Raw genomic sequence first — 23,386 nt, 5'->3', positions numbered from 1 at the left:
AGTATTGAAGAAGAAGCTCCTCCTTCATTTGATGTTGAGGACATGATGCAACAAGGGCTTTAAAACGCTCATAGTATGCCGGAAAAGATTCTCCTTGACTTTGTTGGATTCCGCTAATTTTCTTCCTCAAGAGAATGACTCTTGAAGTAGGGAAAAACTTCTCCAAGAACGCTCTCTTCATGCTTTCCCAAGAAGTCACTGTCCCGGGTGCCAATTCATAAAGCCAATCCTTAGCCTTTTCCACAAGAGAGAATGGAAAAGCTTTCATCTTCAAAATATTCCCATCAACATTAATGGGTGTCATGCTTGAGCATACAACTTCAAACTCCTTCAAATGCTTGTTTGGATCTTCCATGGACAGCCCATGGTACTTAGGAATATGATGCAGCAAGCTTGACTTCAATTCGAACTCATCGGTCTTGCCTAGAGCCGCCCTAGGATATTGAATACATAGGGGTGCGGCATTGTCCAATCCCGAAGCGGAAAGTTCTTTGATTGTTCGGTTGTCTGCTGCCATGTCTACTTCACCCTCTGTTCTCCTGGGTTTCTCTTCTTCAGATTCAGCAACGGACTCGGAGCTTTCACTTGATTCGCTAGGTTCTGGGTTCTTTCTCTTTCGTCTCAATTCTCGCTCGAAATCGGCGTCAAAGACCGAGATAGGTTCACGAATCGGATGAGAACTCCGAGTCATAAACTAGTACCTAAAACAAGAAACAAAACAAGATTAAGAATCTAGAATAAAATAAAAACAAAAGAAAATACAACAATCCAAGAGATTAGCAAAGTTGCTAATCCCCGGCAACGGCGCCAAAATTTGATGCGAACTAAGTAAGCACACAAATTAAACCCTCTTTTTGTCAATTGTAGTATAAGTATAAGTAGGGATCGTTCTAAACCGGGGATTAGGAGGGATTACTAAATCACTTGGAAACTGACTCAAAAATGTAAAACAAACATTAAAACACTAAAAAAAATCAAAAGACTCAAAGAATACAAAACACTTATAAACACAAACTAAGACACTTTCTAACTAAATTGGACACTAAAGTAAAGGGGGATTGAGATTTTGACGAAAATAAATTAAATGCACAAATTGTAATTTAAAGGTAGAATTTAAATATGAATGTGATGAAATATGGAATGAATGCTAGCTAAGGGGTTCTTCTCCACACATGTTATACTTGTATACAAGATTGATTCTCAGTTGGTCTTTCGATAAATTATGAAACTCAACACTCCGGATTAATTAGGTCCGCTTAAATTAACCGTCAAGTTTTCCTTAAGTTAATGAATTGGATGGGTTTGCGCAACGCAATTCACAACATTCTCCAAAAGTCCTTTACGTGAACAGCACAATAAAGATACAATCAAAGATCATTAAGTATTATGAAAACTATAAGTGTTGACGAGGCATTCGTTACTATGATGAGCATGAAACTCGTGCCAAGAATTCATTTAACGCGATTGTTTATAAGCAACCTCCACTACTTGTGAATATAAGTTCATAACGATTAGGTGAAAATCACTTATATTCTAGCATCATATTTATGCATGAAAATTAAGCGTGCATTCTTAATAAACATTCATAAATAAGTTATCAATCAAACGGTTAAACAAATTGAATCCACAACTTATGAAATTCCAACGAAAGTTAATCAATTCATATTGCAAATATAAACATAGTTTCGAATCACCCCCTAGCTAAAGGGGGATTAGTTCCTCATACCTTTGAAATCAAAGAAACACCTAAAAATTCCAACAACTCAAAACTTGAATTGTATGAACGTTTAGGCACTCTTCTCTTCCATAAAACAAAGAGAATTAAAATGAAACTTTGAAATCAAAGAAACACCTAAACATTCCAACAACTCAAACTTGAATTGTATGAACGTTTAGGCACTCTTCTCTTCCTCGTTGTTGTAGCACAAGGTTTAAGGATAGGTTGGTTGGGGGGATGGAAGTGTGGAATGGAGTGGAAATGGAGAAGATGGAGAAGGGGAAGTGTTTGTGTATTACAATGGAGAATGAGATGATTTGGTGAATGGAATGAATGGGTATTTATAGGAAGAGAATGGGTGTTAATGGATGTTTGTTTAAGGTATTTGGTGGATGGGAAAAGGTGTGGATGGTGGGAATTATGGTGGATGGATGGTTTAGTGGATGTAATTTAGGGTTTATTTAGGTGAATGTGGATGCATGGTTTAGTGGATGTAAAGGATAATGGGATGGTGTGGAATTAAAAGCTAAAAAAAATGGGATAATGGGCATTTAAGTGTGAATGGAATGGTGGGATGCACTAATGGAAATTATGAAATGGAATGGTGGGATGCACTAATGGAAATTATGGAATGGAATGGTGGGATGCACTAATTAGGAGGAAGAATTAGGGTGAAGGGCTTAATGCATGGATTTGGGCCAATTAGGGTGAAGGGCTTAATGCATGGATTTGGGCCTAAAATGCCTCCCCTTGCATGGCAAGGGAAAGGACTTGGGCTAAAGCCCATGGCAATGGCTCTAAAATGGGCTAAGGTTAGGGTTTAGGTCATCTAAAAGCCCAAAGCCAAGAATAGAAACTCACGACAATGGAAACCTCCAAGAATAGAAACTTCCAACTTTAGAAACTTTGGTTACCAATTCCGACTTCCTTGCTCTTCACTTTCATTTCTTCATTTCTTAAGCTCCTTTGACCTTCAACCTCGTTCATTCCTCGTGCTCCATTTGCATACACCACATTCCAGCTCAGTTTTGCTCCAAAAGCTCCCAATTGCATCATTTCATGTAATATGTCCTTTAAACCTGAAAACACATGAAAGTAGCTTAAAAGACTACTTTAACGAATAAAACATAACAAAAAATGCATAAGAACTAGCTAACTAAGGCGCATAAATATGCTCCTATCAGTAGTCTTTATATCCAGCAATCTATATAGGGTAGTCCCGTCTGCTCAATCTTGTCATTGAAAGATAACTCGCTTATGTTGGTTATGACTCATCGGAGCACCTTGTTAATGGCTTCATTGCGTGGGAAATTGTGTAATCGCTCGGTCATGAGCCTTTCTACTTCTTCCTGAATTTGTTTTTGTTAGGGGTGGCAGAGCTCTCGGCTGCCCCCGGTCATGACCTGCTGGTCTAGGCTGCTCTTCCATGTGTTCGGCTCGTCTATTCCACGGCTGCGGTGGGTGTGGTATGTTCCTAGCAGGCAAGCGGATAACCCCCAGGATGCTGGTTGAACTTGAGCTGGATTGATTGACTGCTTCTCTCTATCCGCTGTGTTGCCTACTTTGATGTGAGGTGAATAATGCTCCTTGTGGGCCTTGCTGTGAATGAACACTTCGCCTGGAAGGTTGCTCATGTTGATTATCGGAGTGTGGCCTCAACCTTGAGTGTATGTTTGTCTGTGGGCCTAACTAAGAGTGCACGCTCATCCACGTGCTAAAACGAGAGTATACGCTATTTCGGGGGTCCAGTTGGGAGTGTACTCCGTTAGAAAGCTCAGTTCATAACTAGTCAAGTGGCTACTTGTCGGGACGCTAGTAGAGAGATTTGTCTGCCCTTATCTTTCTTCGGGACACCTCGTCCAGTGCACGTTGGATCTTGGTGCGTTGCAAGAGTTGATTCACCAAAGTTGTCTGTTGTGCAAGGGCACTCGTCAACTCTATGACTTGTCGAGACAAGTGTTGTTCGCCGTTTGGATTAGACGAGCTTACAAGGAATATGCCTCCTTGAGCAGTGGAAGTATGGTAGGCTCCAGGCACGAGATTTAAATTGGGAAATGTCAAATCTGCGAAGAAACGTGGTGAAAATGCCCCTGGCTCAATGGTTGGTCTGAATGGTTGAGATAGTTTTGGGGCGATTTGGGCTGCTTGGAATGCCACGGGAGCAGGTTGGGCCATGGGAGCAGGCTACTAGGCTAGAGTAGGCTGGGCCACAAGAGTGGGCTGCTCGGCTGGAGCAGGATAGGCCACGGGAGTGGGCTGCTTGACGTATGATGCACGCGGGTGCGAGGTTTGGGCTTGGCTTGGCCACGCGTTGGGCGTGGAGTGACATGGCTTGGGCCGTGGCCTTAGTGCCATGAGCCGCCTTGGATGGCACGACTCGAGCCATGGTGGTGACACCATGGACCTCACCGCGGTGGTGGTGCCGCTCCACTTATTGTGACATTTAACCTCATGGATCTCCGTGGTCCCATCTCTTAAGTGTTGAAATTTTCATTTGTTGAATTTTCTAAATTTCTAACCATTATACTTCTCTTTTACGTTTTATCAAAGAATTTTTGCAAATAAAAAATTCTAATAATAAGAACGTACGAGAAATCTACAAATGGACAAGAAAATAGAAAACCTTGGATGCGAGAGTCTTCTACGAGTATGAGACTCAACTCTCAATGAAAGCATCAATTTGTGGATGCAAATTTCCGCCTTTTCCTTCTTGGACAAAATTGCCCCTAAAAAACCAATCACACCTTTGGTCAAGGCCAAAAAGCCTCACGCGCCCACGATGAACTAGGGGGGGCTTTGGCTGAAGGACCTCCAATGCCAAAGTTAGAATTTTGAGGGAAGAGTGTTTGGAGAATTTTGTAGAGTTTTGCATGAGACTTGGAATCGTTTTTAGAGAGAACGGAGAACTATTTATAGGGATATGGCCGACCTTATTAGGAGAATATGGACCGGCCATTTGTGGTATTTTTTGGGTGTAATTTGTAGTTAATTAGCCATTAATAGATTAATTAGGTAATAAATCCATTAATTAACTAATTAACATAATTTAAAAGAAATGTTTTGGGAGTTATGGAATAATTACCTTGTGGAGAATATAGGATGAGGGTGGATGAAATAGTTTTGAATTTGTTACCTATTTTAGACACTTTTGACTTGGTTGAGGGATAATTGCCCGCTGCTCGCGCGTAGGAATCCCGGTATGTCTCAAGGGTATTTTGGCCCTCTTCTATCCAAAATTCCACATGTCGCCTTGTGATTATTTTTGGCTCCACAGATTTCGCTGATTCTTCTTTCGTGCCTCCAAACCAATACTTCCTTCTCATTCAGTACAAAACTATAAAATAGTACCTTTATAAAAACATAAAATAAAAAATAGGTATAAAGTAACATAACTCCAAATATGTATATAATAATGTAAAATTAAAATGGTTATACTAAAATCAAAACTGAACATGGAAAAATTTCACCTAGGTACTCGTAACGTCATGTACTCCGAGAATAAGTGTGCAGTACCTTCAGGTTAAGCCTAAACCATAAATAAATAACTAAATGATTAAATAAAAATACTAACGTAGATGGGCCTACTTGTCCACTTGCTCAACGAATCTGACGAATAAGTTATCGACACTACAATCTGGAGCCCGTAATATCGATAACTCACTGTTGTCCCGATAAGTGAGTAAAGAATTCCTGAGGGTGCAATATTACCATCTTGCCCCTCATTAGGAAACACATATACATCATCTGATCAAAGCCTTGATTGCGCTCACGTATTACCCACTCAGGCGACAACGCCAATAGCATACAATTTCCTAAATTGTAATCTCAATCATTCGAACACCTGTTCGCAATACTATTATTTCAATCATGTACTGTGCATAGACTCTATACAATGTCTCAAACGGTGCCATTCCCAAAACTGAAAGTTGTAAACGTAGTTACATGCAACTCTAATAGGGATAGGTGTCAGTCATAATCATGCTAAACTTACAGAACGAATAAAACACAACATGTCCACAGAAATCTAGATAGTTCGTTCAGACTGGCCATTAGTCTGAGGGTAAATGTGGTATTGGATAACAACTTAGTACCCATGTCTTACAAGAAGACTTCCTAAGACTTGGAAGTGAAATGCGCATCACAGTGAGATACGGTAGTGACATACACACCATGTAGTCGAACAATATGGTTCATGCATGCCTCAACAAGAAGATCATTATGAATTTATCTCGGATTTAGCGAAAAACTATGACGAGAAGGCTAAAAGAACACTCAAGAATTTGAGGGTCAAAACTAGTCCATCAAATCTAGAGTACAAGATAACTCGATTGCATTAACATCTCGCTATAATGGTAGCTTCCAGAATATTCAGTCACCAACGGTAAAGATTCGTTTAGCAGGTGATTGAGGAATTGATGGTCTTAACTAAAATTTCAAGGTCCGAGCAATTTTCCTAGACAATCTGTCTTCTAGGGAAATAATACAAAAAATCCAGTAAGGTAGACACGTGCCTAAAGTTGATTGGAATATCTTCCAACACAAGAGGTGAATATGGGATCACGGTCAAAGTAGATGTTAATCGAAATGCCAGAAAATCTGAAAAATTAAAGAATAAGGAATTTCACCAAATGGTCTAAAATGTAGTCCCCCTGGACCAACGGAAAGTAAGATGACTTGTCAAGTTGGTCGATAATCATTGAAACATCATCATGGTCTCCACATTTACAAGGTACCTCGTACTGGGAGCTTATGGTGAAATTTCCCATTTCTATTCAAATACAGTAAGTGATTATAACCACTCGAACGATTTCTTAAGGATTTGTAAGTAACGTCATAATAATACTCGTGAATTCTAGCTAAAATGGGATAGGACAGGTTAAAATGTTCAATAGTAGGTATGTCTTTTGTTGCGGTAATCGGTAATTACGTTTGGACAATTAGGGTGGTACATGATGGTGCAATCATAGGCGTTGATCTAGTTCTTCTATCATCGCTGTTAGAAATTTAGTTTCTTTCAAAGGAAGATGTATTTGAGAAGTTTGCGAGGTTGGTAAAGATTTTGGACATGTTTCTCCACAAAGAAATGTCATCCGGTTTTCAAGTAAAGATGATAACTGTTGACTCTATGTCATGAGTAAGATGGTTCATTTCGTACCATTCCAACCGTTGGGAAGCATAAGCGATACTTCGTCATGCTGCATTGGTACGCAGCCAAATCATTCAAAGAAACGTCATCATGGATTTTTAAATTATCGATGTTATTGAAAAGTGTACGAACAAGGGTAGAAAATAGACAACACCTCAGTTGTCACAACTTTAATCATATTCCACGTCTCAACTAAACTGATTTTGCTTGGCCAACATGGAAGGAAAAACGCCACCGTTGAAAAGTCACTAACAAACTGCTGATAAAATCAACAAGGCCAAGGATGTCTTATATTTCACAACGATTTGTGAGAATGTCCAATTTTCTACATTTGCAACCTTTTTGGAAATTGACAAGAAGGTCGTCTGCTGAGATCACGTCTCCTAAGAAGAATACCAATCTAAACAAAGCTACCATTTGAGGAATTTGGTATAAAGCTGATTGTCGATGTTTAGAAAATTTGATCTCCTTGCTCGAGTAGTTGAGAAAGTCGTCGACAAGACTACTACAAATTTGTCAGGTTAGGGTAGAAACTCAGCTCTAAAAGTTGGTCAGAGAGACCATTAATTCGAAGTATGGGTTAACTGTTTTAATCGCCACCCAACTAAGTTGCTAAAATCTAGGTTTGATCCTAAGGTTCAGTCTTTCGCCTTTACGGTTAGATTTGAGGTTCCCTAGATAAAGTGTTTGGTTTTGTAAATTCCTAGTCAATAAGCTTTTACAACTAGGTTCCTCAAGGTTAAAGAAGTCGTTCGATAAGATGAAAGAAGAATAGATGTGATATTAGAAAAATGAATCGATTATGTACTTCACTTCATAATTTAGTGATATCTCAGGTAATTTTGGAAATGACGTCAGAGGTATACATCCTCAAAATCTACTATACTACTTTCTTTCTCCACAATACACACTAATAAGTCACACAACTTTCTCAAAACTTAAATCGTACTAACAGTGGGAAATTTAGCTTGTGCATCAATTCTAATGTTTGTCTATGGAAGTGATTGGTTGAAGAGGTGTTGGGTTACCTAAGTTTCCATGATTGTGGTTCCGTTGGCCCTGCTTGTCTTGATATGTGTGTATATCGGTTGTGCCATTACCTAATGTCTCTATGGTATTCTAGTAATGTTTGTCTCCATGGAATCGTGAACCGGTGTCTTGGCAATGGTATGATACTCATATACTGCATTGTATTTTTAATATAAAGAAACCATACTGCCTGGATACTAGTTCACAACTCCCGGATACAAGCCAATCTCGTTCTGGTGGCAATTAACATCACCTAGGTTGGCTACTACCTAGGGCATGGTCGGAAGAATGAGTAAGATTTCTAGGAAGGCTGCCTGTAAGGTGATTTTGTCGCTTTTGGGAACACTGACTACTGCCTTTGGTATGTAATTATGGAAACTAGTGTTTGTGAAACTGCTTTAAGCTCAAGAATGGGAATTATCGAAATTTGATCTTCCTCATGAAGATCTGAAATCATAACTGATATGTTTGAAAAATTGACGTTGTTGGGGACCAAATATGGCTGTCCCCCCAGATGTTCTTCCATTGAGTACAACCTCTTCAGCATTAACATAGTCACTTGGGACATTTTTAGAAACTTTGAGGTGAAGCAAAACCTCGAGGAAATTTTAGGAGGTGGCACCAAAAATAAAGATTGCCAAGGATGAAAGCACTTGCGGTTTCCCAACAAATAAGGGTTGGTAACGATGGTTGGATTGTAGTTGTGATTGATCGATAAATTTTCAGTGGTACACAATTATCGATACGTCTACCCTGCTTCAGGGTAAAAAAAAAAACATCTTCATTTTAGGTATTTCTTTAGCAAAGAGGTTTTTCACGTAAAGTCTAGTGGTGGTCACCAAAGTGTTCTTCTAGAAGGTCAATAAGTCGTCAAAAAAATGTCAGCGATAGTCATTCCAAGTTGGCCCAAAGGCATGAAAAGCTGTTACATCTCGTGTTCGATGAGCTGGCATAATTATAAGGTTAGAATTCAAGAACCGAGATTGCTTACATCACATGTGTGATGATTACGATGTTGCCTAACCTATGCTTTGATACCAAACTGACGCACCCTAATCCGGAATGTCCACGTAGACACCCGAATCGTGATATCCTGGCCGACACTTGGAAGGTGACGAAGCCATAAAATGTAGTGATGTGAAAAATGTGAATAAATTAAAACCTAAAAGTGACTAATTTAGAGTGCGCATATGAGCGGGATTGAACCCATATCACACAAGTGATGTCAGAGCAGAGATAAATTGCAGTAAAAGAAGAGTAAAGAGATTTATACTGAGAGAAGTCTCTTGCATAACAAATTTTACCAACAATCCTCATTGTTAAGAAACCTCTGCTACTAAAATCCTGAAGGGGCGAAAAATAAGGGGTGAGTGGGCCTGAAAAAAATAAAGTTTTGTAAAACATTTTCGAAAAGTGTAACCTCTCGCGGTAAAACAAGTATATGGTTTCCCAAAAATATTATAATAATAATATGTAATAGGTACCCTGCAAGACAAGTGAGCTAAAGGATGTAGGCACAACAACAAGGTATCTCAGCATCAAGTCTCAATTCATTATTATAAGAAATCAATGCTCATTAATTTATGTAGGCACATAAGTCCATTGCAGAGATATTCAAACTATGGAACAAGCTGGGTGTAGGTTTTACATTCTAGTACTACATCACATGAGCCGCGCTAGTCGCATCATATATGAGTCCAAAACATCACACAAAAAGACAGGCTAACGCCTAACTCTAGATCCAAAGTGAATGTAAACGGTGCATGTGAACTACACGTGAAGCTGGTCCCTGGCCGAGGACAGTACAAATAACTAAGAGACACTGTGCAAACATGTAATAATGAGCAGATAAAACGCAAGGATGTCATGCCACAAGTTTATACTCACAAATAATATTATATATATAAAGTATACACAAAGTTTATTTGTAAAGCTAAACATGGCATATCACTGTGAGCACGAAAGATTCCTGAAAAAAACAAGAGACAGGAATACGTGTACAAAATAATATTTTTGTGTTTAATGATTTTGGGGTTACAATCTCTCAAATTTGGTCCTCTGATTCGATCTCCGTAAGATGTAGATTTGTTGATCCAAGGGCCGTTGAGGCTTGATCTTGGATGAACAGTTGTAAGTTTCTTCAAGGGCCTTCGTGGCTTTAATCTTGAAGGTTGATGGAAGTTTCTTCAAGGGCCTTCGGGGCTTGATCTTGAAGGTTGATGGATGAGCGGATCTTCAAGGGCTTTTGGGCTTGATCTTGAAGAACGGTTGATTTTCTTCAAGGGCCGTCGATGCTTAATCTTGAATGAACAGTTGGTTTTCTTCAAGGGCTTTTAGGCTTGATCTTGAAGAATAGATGTGTGGATTTGTTTGTTGATCCAAGGGCCGTTGGGGCTTGATCTTGGGTGAACGGATCTTCAAGGGGGGTTGGGCTTGTTCTTGAAGAATGGGTGTATAGGTTTGTTGAGGTCGTTGATCCAAAGGGCCGTTGGGGCTTGATCTTAGGATGAACGGATGATGAATGAATCTTCAAGGGGCGTTGCGCTTGATCTTGCAGAATGAGTGTATAGGTTTGTTGAGGTTGTTGATCCAAAGGGCCGTTGGGGCTTGATCTTAGGATGAACGAATGATGAATGATGAACACTTTCTTCAAGGGGCCGTCGGGGCTTGATCTTGAGTTGGTGGGAGTTCTTCAAGGGCCATTGGGGCTTGATCTTGAAGGAGGATTTGACGAAGAACGAAGAGTGCTTTCTTGATCCTTCGGGATTTTCTTGAGAGCTTTAGAACTTTAAGGCTTCAAGGTTTTGGTGTGTGGGTTTGTTGAGGTTGTTGATCCAAAGGGTCGTTGGGGCTTGATCTTAGGATGAACGGATGATGAATGATGAACACTTTCTTCAAGGGCCGTCGGGGCTTGATCTTGAATAATGGTTGTGTGGATTTCTTCAAGGGCTTTTGGGCTTAATCTTGAAGAACGATTGGATGTGTGGATTTGTTTGTGTTGTTGATCCAAAGGGTCGTTGGGGCTTGATCTTCGGATGAACAGGTGATGAACACTTTCTTCAAGGGCCGTCGGGGCTTGATCTTGAAGGAGGATTTGACAAAGAACGAAGAGTGCTTTCTTGATCCTTCGGGATTTTCTTGAGAGCTTTAGAACTTTAAGGCTTCAAGGTTTTGGTGTGTGGGTTTGTTGAGGTTGTTGATCCAAATGGCCGTTGGGGCTTGATCTTAGGATGAACGGATGATGAATGATGAACACTTTCTTCAAGGGCCGTTGGGGCTTGATCTTGAATAATGGTTGTGTGGATTTCTTCAAGGGCTTTTGGGCTTGATCTTGAAGGTTGATGGATGAGCGGATCTTCAAGGGCTTTTGGGCTTAATCTTGAAGAACGATTGGATGTGTGGATTTGTTTGTGCTGTTGATCCAAAGGGCCGTTGGGGCTTGATCTTCGGATGAACATGTGATGAACACTTTCTTCAAGGGCCGGCAGGGCTTGATCTTGAGTTGGTGGAAGTTCTTCAAGGGCCTTCAGGGCTTGATCTTGAATGTTGATGGATGAGCGGATCTTCAAGGGCTTTTGGGCTTAATCTTGAAGAACGATTGGATGGTGTTGTTGATCCAAAGGGTCGTTGGGACTTGATCTTAGGATGAACGGATGATGAATGATGAACACTTTCTTCAAGGGCCGTCGGGGCTTGATCTTGAGTTGGTGGGAGTTCTTCAAGGGCCGTTGGGGCTTAATCTTGAATAATGGTTGTGTGGATTTCTTCAAGGGCTTTTGGGCTTAATCTTGAGTTGGTGGAAGTTCTTCAAGGGCCGTCGGGGCTTGATCTTGAAAGAGGATTTGACGAAGAATGAATAGTGCTTTCTCCATTCTTCGGGATTCTTGGGAATTTGGGGGTTGGATGCTTGAGAGCTTTAAAGTTTCAAAGCTTCAAGGATTTTGGATGTGTGGGGAGTATTCTCTTCCATTTTGGGAGTAGAGAAATGTATTTGTGAATTGGTGTTTCTTCCTCTTGATGGAGAAGCCTATTTATAGGCTTTGAGAGTGAATCACCACCATCCATTTTTTTGGTGAAGTGAGTGGATGTTGTAGGTGAAGTAAATGGAGTTGGTAGGGTGAAGTAAATGGAGTTGGTAGGGTGAAGTAAATGGAGTTGGTAGGGTGAAGTAAATGGAGTTGGTAGGGTGAAGTAAGTGTGTGAGGTTGGTGAAGTAAATGGAGTTGGTAGGGTGAAGTAAATGGAGTTGGTGGGTGAAGTAAGTGGATGTTGTAGGTGAAGTAAATAGAGTTGGTAGGTGAAGTAAATGGAGTTGGTAGGGTGAAGTAAGTGTGTGAGGTTGGTGAAGTAAATGGAAGTTGTAGGTGAAATGAGTGTGTGATGTAGGTGAAATAAATAAATGTTGTAATTTTAATACCTTAGTTAACATTTATTTCATTGAAATTTCGATGTCTACAATCACATCATAATATATAAAAGCAGTTGTTGGGAAAAATCACATATACACGCATATACTTAAAAACGAAAATACCCACTCATAGGTACATGCGATGTCACATCCATTCGAGCTGGGAAAGCCGGAGTCTCCAATAGCAATCGCACCTAAGCATAATATTGGGACCCATTAGTAAAACTTAACTTAAATGACTAAATTTGGGAAAACGGAGTGCGAATTCGAAATCAGAGCGTCCAAATACATTAAGAGGGGTCTTGGGCAATTTTTGTAAAAGGTCAACGAAAAGTCAACAATCAACCCTAAAAAAGTAAAGCCAAACGGCCTGGCGGTCAAATACATCAAAACCTAGTAATTTCACTAAATGGATTTCAAAAACGGACTCAGGACCTTGAAATTAGCCTAGGAAGGTTTCTGAGAAAATTTTAAAAAAGTCAACAAAAGTCAACTAATAGTCACAGTTAACTTAACGGAATATTCCATTCTCATATGAAATATTCTGTTAAAGTTAACTAGGAGGTTAACAGAATATTCCCTCCAAAATCTTAAATGGACACGGATCGGATCCGGGTTAGGTTAAATAGGTTGTGGGCTTGGGCCAGTTCCCGGTTTGGGCTTTCTTCTCTTCTTTTTTTCTCTATTCGGGTCGATTGGTCCCTGTCGCAGGTTCAGTTGCCGGAATCTAGGAATTCCAGAGCTCTAAACGAGCTCAAAACTTAACCATTTTTCATACTTTTCCTACCAAATTAAATGAAGATAAATGAGAGTAGTTTAGGATTATACCTTTCCCTAAGTCAGCCATGGTCGGAGTTGGCCTGAACAGGCCTGTAACTTATGGCATACACCATTGAAAAAACTGGGGAAGACTCCTTGAGGTATCTCTCTATTCATATGTCACCAAAATCCTTAAGAAACACTAGAAATGTATGGTAAAATACGATCCACGAAGATTTGGGCGGTTTTCAAAACTTACCTTCATCGAAAACGACGAGGAGTTGCCGGAGGACATGACGTCGACGATGATTTCGGTGCCTTTACACCATGAGCACATAGAAAGTGAGGAGGACAAAAGATTGAGATAGAGGGAGAGTGACAGAGGAGAGGGACGTGGTGGTTGGAGACAAGGATGATGGTGGTCGTGAAACAGGGCGTCGGCGATCGCCATGGCTACTTCTGTGTAGTGAGCACATAGTGAGTGAAAGAGGTAAGGAGTCCAAGGGAGATGTGAGGGAGTTTGATCCCCTTCAATTTGAGTTTTGAAAATGATGACAAGTAATGGCCTTAAAGTGGTGGTTCAGTGAAGCTCGCCAGAGGTGTAGTGGTGATGGCGGGTCTCTGTATTTACAGAGATAGAGTGAAAAGAGAGAGAAAGTACGGGAGTTAGAGTGTTGAGGCAAATGAGTGATAATGACAGAGATTGAGTGAGGGATAGTGCCTGAAAGAGAGAAGAGAATAGAAAAGATGGGGAAGTGGAGATTAAAGAAAACAAAAGAAATGGATGTGATGGTTAAAATAACAAAAGAAATGAATATGATGATTAAAAAAACAAGAAAAGTCTGCAACATTCAGAGAGGGAAATCACAATTTGGATTTCCAATCCCATATAAAAATTAAAAGTGGGGCTCACCACTCAATTATAGCAATAGGTAGAAAAATGCAAATTTCAAATTTATTTCTTCTAAAAGGAAGTGTAACTAAGACTTTGAATTTGGTTCTACTTGAGTCCATGAGATTGCGCCGTCAAGTATTACAAAGATATGCTAAAAGAATGTTTCATACGTCTCACCATACATTACTGGTCAAAAAAGGTCAACAATCTTGCCTCTAGGGGTATTTTTGTCAATTCACTCTTTTAAAATTAATAATATCATAAAATTAAAGATGGGCTGTTACATATTTTCTCTAAGAAAAAAAAAAACTAATTTGTCATGCAAAAATAATGCTTGATGACATTTTTTAAGAGCCGATAATTGCAGCAAGAAAGAAGTTTTTCGTTAATGTATAAAAACTACCACTTATTTTAATTTTTTTTTTCTAAAGTAATGCTCCAAATAATTAAGCAACACTCATATTTATTGTAGACTATATATTAATTTTATCATTTTTTCATATTCCTATTATCTCATGTTGGTTGCATTAAAGTTGTAACCTATATAATGAATAAGGAGATGCTGAAGAATCTAGTTTAAACATTTTTATTTTAGGTATAACACTGAAGTTAAAGGTGGAATCCACACATATAGAAGCTACAAAAATTATATTTTATTCTAAAATTGATTTAATCCCACCTCCTTGATGCGTGAGAGTAAAAGTGAAAATTCAATATATATCCCTCCTCGTAAGATTATACAATATAAATAACAAATAAGAAGGATAACATCTTAAACGGAAAAAAACTTAATCCCCTAAAAATAAAAAATTGGGGGCGAAGAAAAATTAAGATTATGATGATACACAGCAATAGCATAAGAAGGACAAGAGTCCCACCAATAAACTTCAAGATGGTCCACTCCAAGTTTGCCAAACAATAAACCACATGATTACCTTCGCAAAAAATATGTGTAGCTCTGATGTACATAGAAGAGAGCAAAGCTTGACAATTCAGCCAATGAACCTTCAAACGAAAAGGAACACGATAATAAGAAGCAAAAATAAATAGAACAACCAAGGATGAGTGACTCTCAGTCCAAATGGAACGCAGACCCTTCTCTCGAGTTAAGTTTACCGCATAAATTATAAGTTAGCAATGGACAAAACAGAAGGATTAAGTGATTGTTTAATATTAGTTGTGCTTTCCTTAAACTAATATTTATCTTCAATGAAGCTTTTATGGTGTTCCTCAATAAAATCAACACTCGAACAAATTCATGCCACGTGTCGTCCACCGTTGCACATTTGACACGTGCGTGGCATCTGTGACTACTTTAGTTAACTTAAGTACGTCGTCCACCACCAATGGCATCACATTACGTGCCAAAAGAAGTTTTAAAAAGACTTGACAAACATGCCAAAATCATACCGCCCCAATTAGTGAATTAGTGGTAGGGTTTTCGTTACACCAAAAGAATTAATCTAAAAAAAAATAACACCAAAAACTTGGTATAAAAAAAGATTAATTAAAGAAATATAATTCGCTTAAGTTTCCAGCCATAGAGGGCAGAAGCATGACTAAATGTGGCAAATTGGCCGATGCCATATTTTGCATCGAACCTTTTCCCTTCCCTATAAACGTCTTGTCAAAACCACACTAGCTCCCATAAACAGAAAGATAGAAGAGAGAGAGAGAGAGAGAGAGAGAGAGAGAGAGAGGGGGGGGGGGGGGTGCAATGCATTGGAGTTGGTATTTGGTAATGGTGGCCCTTATCTCTTCCATGGTGACAGACGAGTGAATATACGATGCAGTTGGTGGCCACTACGTGCATTGATGCATGCCTTTGTGATAACGAGTATTGAGGAATGAAGACCTTCTGCTCTAGCCAAAGCAAGGCATGCAAAAGAACGGCTTTAATGTCTGTCAAACAACAACTCGTCATACAATATATTTGATTCCATTTTCCTCCTTTTTATGTTTTTTATATTTGTTTAACATTGAGAATAAATGACAACGAGAATTCTCGAGGTATCCTATTTCCAGAGGGTCAACCTTTAACCTATATCATATTACAAAAAGGATACATAAGTGGTCATATTATGTTCTAATGAAACTAAGCCATCATCAACCGAATTTTTCTCTCGAAATTTATGTCGGGTTGAGAGTGTTGATATCTAATGACAGATTCAAGATTTGAACCTTGGAGCTTCCAGTGTAAATTGCATTTTTTATTTTATTTTTTAAGAATTGAATAGAGCGCGAAGTGTGTCAAAAAAAAAAAAAGTTTATTCACTTGGTGAGCTTGTTGTGCACAAGTCAACCGATATTGGCATATGCTAAAGTAATCTGATGAGCGATATGGAGAAAATTTGTTAAGTGTTGTTGATACAACATGTCGAGATATGTGCCTAGCATGCATTACATTATACATTTAACAAGCACAAAAAAGATTTGTACCAAACATTCTTCATAAGACATTCACATGCATACTTTCCGGACTCGGGTAGTCTTGGGATCACCTTGGTCCCTATTTCCATCCGTCCCTGCTGATATCTAATCCATCAAGTGCCAAGCATCATGGACAATTGATCAAACATTCCTAGGCACATTGATTGCCTTTTTTAAAACTTAAATCAAAATTTTAGTCTCCTTCAGTTTCTGCTCGTAATAATTGAAGCCTATATGCCCATATGAGCGCCTGTCGAGCAATGAAAGCTTTAGCCTACAACACAGAAGTGACTATATATAGGACCAAAATATAGGGTGTGTTGTATTATGTGATCCCCATGCATCGATGAGGACGACCCACATCGACCCCGCAGTTTATGTCTCCACCCGGAAAAAACTTCCTGAAACTCATGATTTACAGAACTTTGTGTACCTATAAAAATTGTAGATGCATGCATTGCCATTGTTGTTGTCTTTTTTTGATAAGTTACTTAGCTTGTTCTCTATGAACTAGATCAATTAATGTTTCCCTTAATCATAATAGACAAGCACTAATTAAACCATAAGCTGGTCGAGAGCTAATATCCAGTACATGGAGAGACGGACCAACATATAGGAGCAGCTTCACTCCGTACTCTGTAAACCAAAAATGAAAAAAGAAAAGTGGAGAATGAGTATCAAATCTCTTGCAAAGAAGATATGAAACCATGTTAGAATAGGGAATGTATATCAAACTTATAAAGAATTGGTTAATGTTTTTTATATTGGTAAATCTTAGAAAAGACTAAATTCATGAAGAAAAAAATCTGCCAATTATCGATTCAAGTTTCCTACAAAATTCATGTACTTTGTTTGATCACGACTAAACGTAAGTACCACCACGTACTAGTTGCCAAACATCCACATGGGATCGATCGTAATAGGAACATTCAACCTTATACCTAAGCTCACGAGTTTGGTTACTCCCACGCTAAAAGCAATACTAGTTAGGTAGACTAAATTTACAAACTAAATTATGTGTCATTAATAAAAAATAAGTACGTTAATCAACACTTAAGTAATAATCTAATCATCAACTTACATGTCATTTAGTTTATAAATTTAGTCTCCTAGTATTACCTCCTCGCTAATAGCGTTATGTAGAAAATAGTGCACGTACTATCTCATGCAGTAATTACAACACTTCCAAGTGGGGAACCCTAATAGTATCAAGCATGCGTATTAACATATAGTTAATATCAAAACAAAGGCGAAGAGAATGCTACATATTCAAATGATGATTAGTGAGAAAACTATATATATTATTCGGAGGTGATGATATATATATCTCTGCAAAAGGAAATATGTTCATTGTTACCGTGTTATTCCAATTCAATAAAACAAGGATGTGCATGTGTAATTTTTTTTCTCTATATGACATTATATTATACCAGAACACCATGATAATTGTGAATCCATTCCAACTAAGTTTTGCATCTCACATCTCACAAAATAACAAAATAAAAAAGGACTTTCATATAATGAATTTACTAATATCCCTACTAAACCAAAAACCCCAAACTACCCTAAACCAACCAACTATATTATGCATCTTACATCTCGCAAAATGAAAAAGGACTCATGACGTCAATATAATATAATTACATGTATAAGTTTTTCTTGTTAAAACAACATTACATTAGATCGAAAAGTCACACTAATTGTAAACTCACTTTATACAAATTAGCTCTTCGCAAAATAGCATCATGTTCTCATCGTGGCCTATATATCTCACTATTTGAAAAGTGAAAAGTTATGAAAAATTACAATACATAAAGGGATGAAGATTATTGGAGATCCACCCGTGCACTCCCCACTCTCTTCTTGTAGAGGGACTGCAAATAACACCCACAACCATAATCCCTATATAAATACGACACATGGCTTTTGACAGACTAAAGCACAACATATAGCATTGCCGTGCTGACCAGAAGTACCCTACTAGTGTATAAGGAGGGAAAAAATGGATCCTGCAACCATTCAAAGATGCCAATCGTGTGTCGTTCATACAGTCTCTCGCAAGGATAGCCTGCAGTGCCGTAATGGCTTTTCCATAGGGGTCCCCTGCATGGTGCTCTGCATGGACCATTTTTCACTACAACATCCACTAGGGGACCGACACGTTTTGGGGTTTTGTTCTAGTGGGGTATGGTACCACTTAAAGGGAACAAATCATTTGTAGGGCAAATACTGTGACCTAAGGGGTGAGGGAGGGTCTTTGTCTCTTATACATGATGATGTTTTTCCAGTTTCTAATATAAAAAACCGACCCATTACTTTGGAATGTTACAATAACTCCAAAAATTGTTGGCCTACTTCATGTTCTTCCCTCTTTCTTAAAGAAAAAAATTTGTTTTTCACCCTAGTTTGGCAAGTTGCTGGGTGAATAAAATCCAATTCAGTAGGGAAATTTTTCGAGGTCTGTGTGAGCAGTTGCCACTCTCGTCATTGAATGGTCTATAGCTGATTGTCGGTACTATTCACAATACGAGATATTAACACGGTATAATGAAATTATTAGCTAACCATTGTCGACAATGTATCAAATATAGTAAAATAGTACCTACTACTTAAAAAAAATCGTTTATTTTTCTTTACATGAATAATATGTGTATGAAATGAAGACACAACAATCCTGTTGCTTTTACGCAGAACATGTGGATGATAAGGAGCTATAGAAAGCACACGAACCCTCACAATGCTTCATTGCAGAGCATCTTTGATCTTGAAGTGAAGGCAAAGCAAACAATAGATGCTACTTTTCTATTAGTGGGTTGACATTTGTTTTCTACTGTTTTAGAGTATAATTGCGGTTTGACTATGAGGTTTAGTTGGGTCTCTCCTCCGATTAAAAGTGATTTGTTCTTAATTGAACAACCAGCTAATCATGAGAGGGGGAGGTGGAAAAGAAGTCCAACAAGCGATGATATCTTATTTGGAGTAGAGAAAATGATAATTACATTCTTTGTATTATTTTGGAGGGTTGACTAGGTCAAAGACTCAAAGTACATCAATGGATAGGGAAATGAACATTCGACATTAATACGACGACAGCGACGACGAAACTAGTGCTTGAGTCAACAAGGTATTTGTTCAAAAACGCTAACAATATTGGGCAAGTACAACTAAGACAATGACATGGATTTGAACCTACAGAAACATGTATCGATCAGTCTAAGCAATTTGTAGCACGGAAGCATGCGCATTGGCAGTGTTCTAGCAAAACCGAGAGGTTGAATGGTAGAAGCCAACAACAGATATGGATATGAAAATATCTATGTGCATGTTAAGTTGCACACTAACGTAACTCTCCAATCATATTGTGAACAAGGGAATGATAGTTGGGCCTAGGATATTTGAACAATTGTATTCGGAATGAGTGTCAAATTGACAGAGAGATGGGTCAAAGACCCACTTCTAACAATACCGATATTATTCTTAACTTGTTAATCACATTTGTACAATTGTACTTGCAATGGGTGTCAAATTAAACAGACAGGCCAAACCACTTCCAACAATACTGATATTGTCCCCAACTTATTATTTGCCACCTGCACAATCCAACATGTGTGAGGTTTTAACGCAAAATGTCTTGGGTATTAGTTAGAGTAGGGTTGAGATATTTAATTTTTTTCTTTTCAGATGGGCCAAAGACCCACTTCCAACAACATCAATATTATCCCTAACCTCTTAATTACCACATGCACAGTTCGACATGTGTGAGGTTTTATAAAGACCTCAGTATTAGTTAGAGTGATGATAGGATATACAAACTCTTCTATTTTATTCGTCTCTGCCACAATGTGGGATATTTCAACAATGAGTACCAAAGTTGCAAAAAACTTATGAATTCACAACAGTGAATAATTGAGGGCACAAGATAAGAAACAATAATAAAAGTTCCTCACCATACAATACTATGGTCTAATGATATACTTTTTACGCGTAAGTGGAATACCTCAAATTCGACATGGATGACACTAGCGCTCGATATTTGTATTGAGTTAGACACTTTATTATGTTTTGGCCATTGTGTCAGCCAAACAAATCTTACATTCCCATATAGTAGAAAATCTCCTTTTCTGGTGGCATCTCATCATGCACTCGAAGGCTCACATCTTGGAGTGGGATGTCATTTGAGAAGGAGAGAGCAATTGATATTAAATCGAGGTTTCGGCCTACACAAAAGGGTTGGGTTTTAAGGTTGGGCTTCAGGTAAGGTCCAATAATACATACAAAAATAAATTTAATTTTTGTAGGCAAATTAGTCCGGTTCAGTTGGTTTTGTTTTTTTTTTAAGAAAAAAACAAAAATCAAAACTGATTTAGATTGGTGAAATTTGATTTTTCATTTGAAGTAATGTTAGGGAAATTAAATTTGTAAGCAAAATTTATAAATCAAATGATGTATCATCAATACGAAATTAGCACGTTTATCAACTCTTAAGTTATAATCCAATCAACCTCCATGTCATTTAGTTTACAAATTTTGTCTACCAATTTAGCCTCCCTAGCATTATTCTTTTGATACGGGCTTTTTTTTTAATTTATTTTTTTTTATTTTTATTTTCGGGTTCGGTCAATTTTCTCCCCACCATTAACACATATTGTATGTATTTATTTTTTTTTTTAATTTTTATCTAGTGTGGAGGTTGTCTTACGTTGATTCAAGCAGTCTTAAGGTAGCCAACCAACTCCTTGTCAAAAGATTTAAAAAAAAAAAAAAAAAAAAAAAAAAAAAAAAAAAAAAAAAAAAAAAAAAAAAAAAAGAGGTTCAGTATGGGATTCTAAATCAAAATGGGATCTCGAATATCAAACTGAAAATTTTCGGGACAGAAATTTGAAGACCAGTTCCAAACCAAAATTTCAGTATTCCCAATTTTTGGGATTCCTGAAATTTTTTCGGTATTTCAATATGAATCGGGACTAAATTTTGGGTTTTTGTGTAGAAATTTAAGATTTTTGGGTTGTGGGCTAAATTTGGCTTTTGGCTTGAAAATTTGGTGACCAATTTCATATTAATTGAAATTTAGACTTTTACCTATTTTTGATCTGAAACTGGGATTCATTACCAAAGCGCGAAGGCCAGAAAAGTACATAGAAAGCTAGTAAATGGCTGACTGGCAGAGATTAAGAACAATTAAGTAACCACTAACTAAGGGGTTACTTAAGGACGCTGCCACAGATGGCTAAAGTGTCGTACCAGAAACAAAAGAGGAACTAATTAATCGGAAGGCAAGGTAGGCCATCCTTGTTCAAGATTCTCACAAGCGAAGATAAGGGCCTATTAACCCAAACTAAGTCGCACATCTCCTAAGTGTGGTTCGACACAACAAAGTCTGCTGCAACATTTGTTGATCTTGGAACCCAAGACCAGGAACAAGCTTGGAAAGGTTTCCTGATCACACGAATACGACTAAGGATTAGGAAGATTTCCCAAGCGATGTTCACAGTACAATCATTCAAACATGTGATAACTTGTTTCGAATCAGACTCGATCACCACCCGAGGTAGATTCAATTGTCGTGCCTGACACGTCTCGACCCCGATATCCCCATATACCAGGATAAGCATATGCTGGCTGACACCCGAGGGTGACGAAGCCATTTTAACATGCATGTAAGTGGTATCGAGAAACGACAGTAAATAAAATACATAAATATAAAGAAATACGCAAATGCGGAAACGTGATCAGAGCATACAACTACTCAAGAATAATGTGAAAGAATTACTATAAAAAATACGAACAAAAGGATGAATCCTAAACTGAGAAGACTTGAAGATACCTATGCTGAAGTTCCCTGACGCCGGGATCGTATGCCTAAAATCTAACTCCTGAAAGGGGTACTAAACAAAGGGTGAGTGGACCAAAGTTTATAATACTAATACTAATAATAAGAAAACCATTTTCTTTTTTAACATACTAACCCCCTGTTTTGAAAACTCATATAGTACTACATAATAGGTTTTCTGAAAACTCTAGCATGCCATGAAAAACATTTGAAAAACATGTACGTGTAAACCAGTGCTCAGTAATGGTAATATAGTCGCCCGAAGGCAAATCCGTAAAACCTCCGTAAATCACATCAATGATGTACTCAACTACGGGTATCATAGGCCCGAAGGCATAACCATCACTCAAAGGTGAAGCTGTACGACATTGGGTTACGCCAGTGAAGAAATATGGTAGGTCCCATTACTCAAAAGTGAAGCTGTACGACTCTGGGTTACGCCAGAGAAGAACCATATACATAACATAACACAACGACACTACCCGTAACTAGTGAAGCTATCCGACACTGGTTTCGCTAGTGAAGCTGGGAGCATGTCATAAATATCCTCAACTGTATCATATGGCCATAGACGTCTACATACTTGTGCTACGTGTATGTGTTGTATGATAACCCACTAGATAAGCACCGAAAACGTATCTCAAAACTTATACCAAGTTTAGCATTTAAAATCTCATCATCCGAAATCATAAACAAGCCATAAATGTGGTTCCTCTAAATATGCCATTTAATAAACTGTAGATGGGTAAGCCATAAATATTTCGTAAAAATAATTTAAATAATCATAAGTTCTCCGTAACCATAATTATAGAAATCTGTAAAACATATTATAAAACATAATCAATTCATGAATATATGAAATGCATGCAAGCCTAATATTTTATAAAAACATGCAATTTAAGAAGCAGTCCACTCATAGATACTCCGCTACCGGGGAACTGCTCAAACTAGGAAGGATGGAGTCACTTCCAACCGATGCACCTGAACATAAATAGAGACCATTGAATAAAACTTTACTAAACCGATTGAATTTAGGAAAATGAACAACGGATATGGATTCAACACGTCTAAAAACCTGAGGAGGGACCTCGGGTGCCCTATGCACCACGCGCTAAGATAAATCGCTGGCAAAGTCACCGGCACTACTGTGAACGGCGATGGAGGTGCATGCA

This window comes from the organism of the source record quoted next, unplaced genomic scaffold (genome assembly GCF_019419815.1).
Source record: "Pyrus x bretschneideri cultivar Hongxiangsu unplaced genomic scaffold, Pyrus_bretschneideri_v1 Contig17, whole genome shotgun sequence".
Classification (NCBI taxonomy): Eukaryota; Viridiplantae; Streptophyta; class Magnoliopsida; order Rosales; family Rosaceae; genus Pyrus; species Pyrus x bretschneideri.
Note: the sequence above shows the minus strand (reverse complement) of the source record.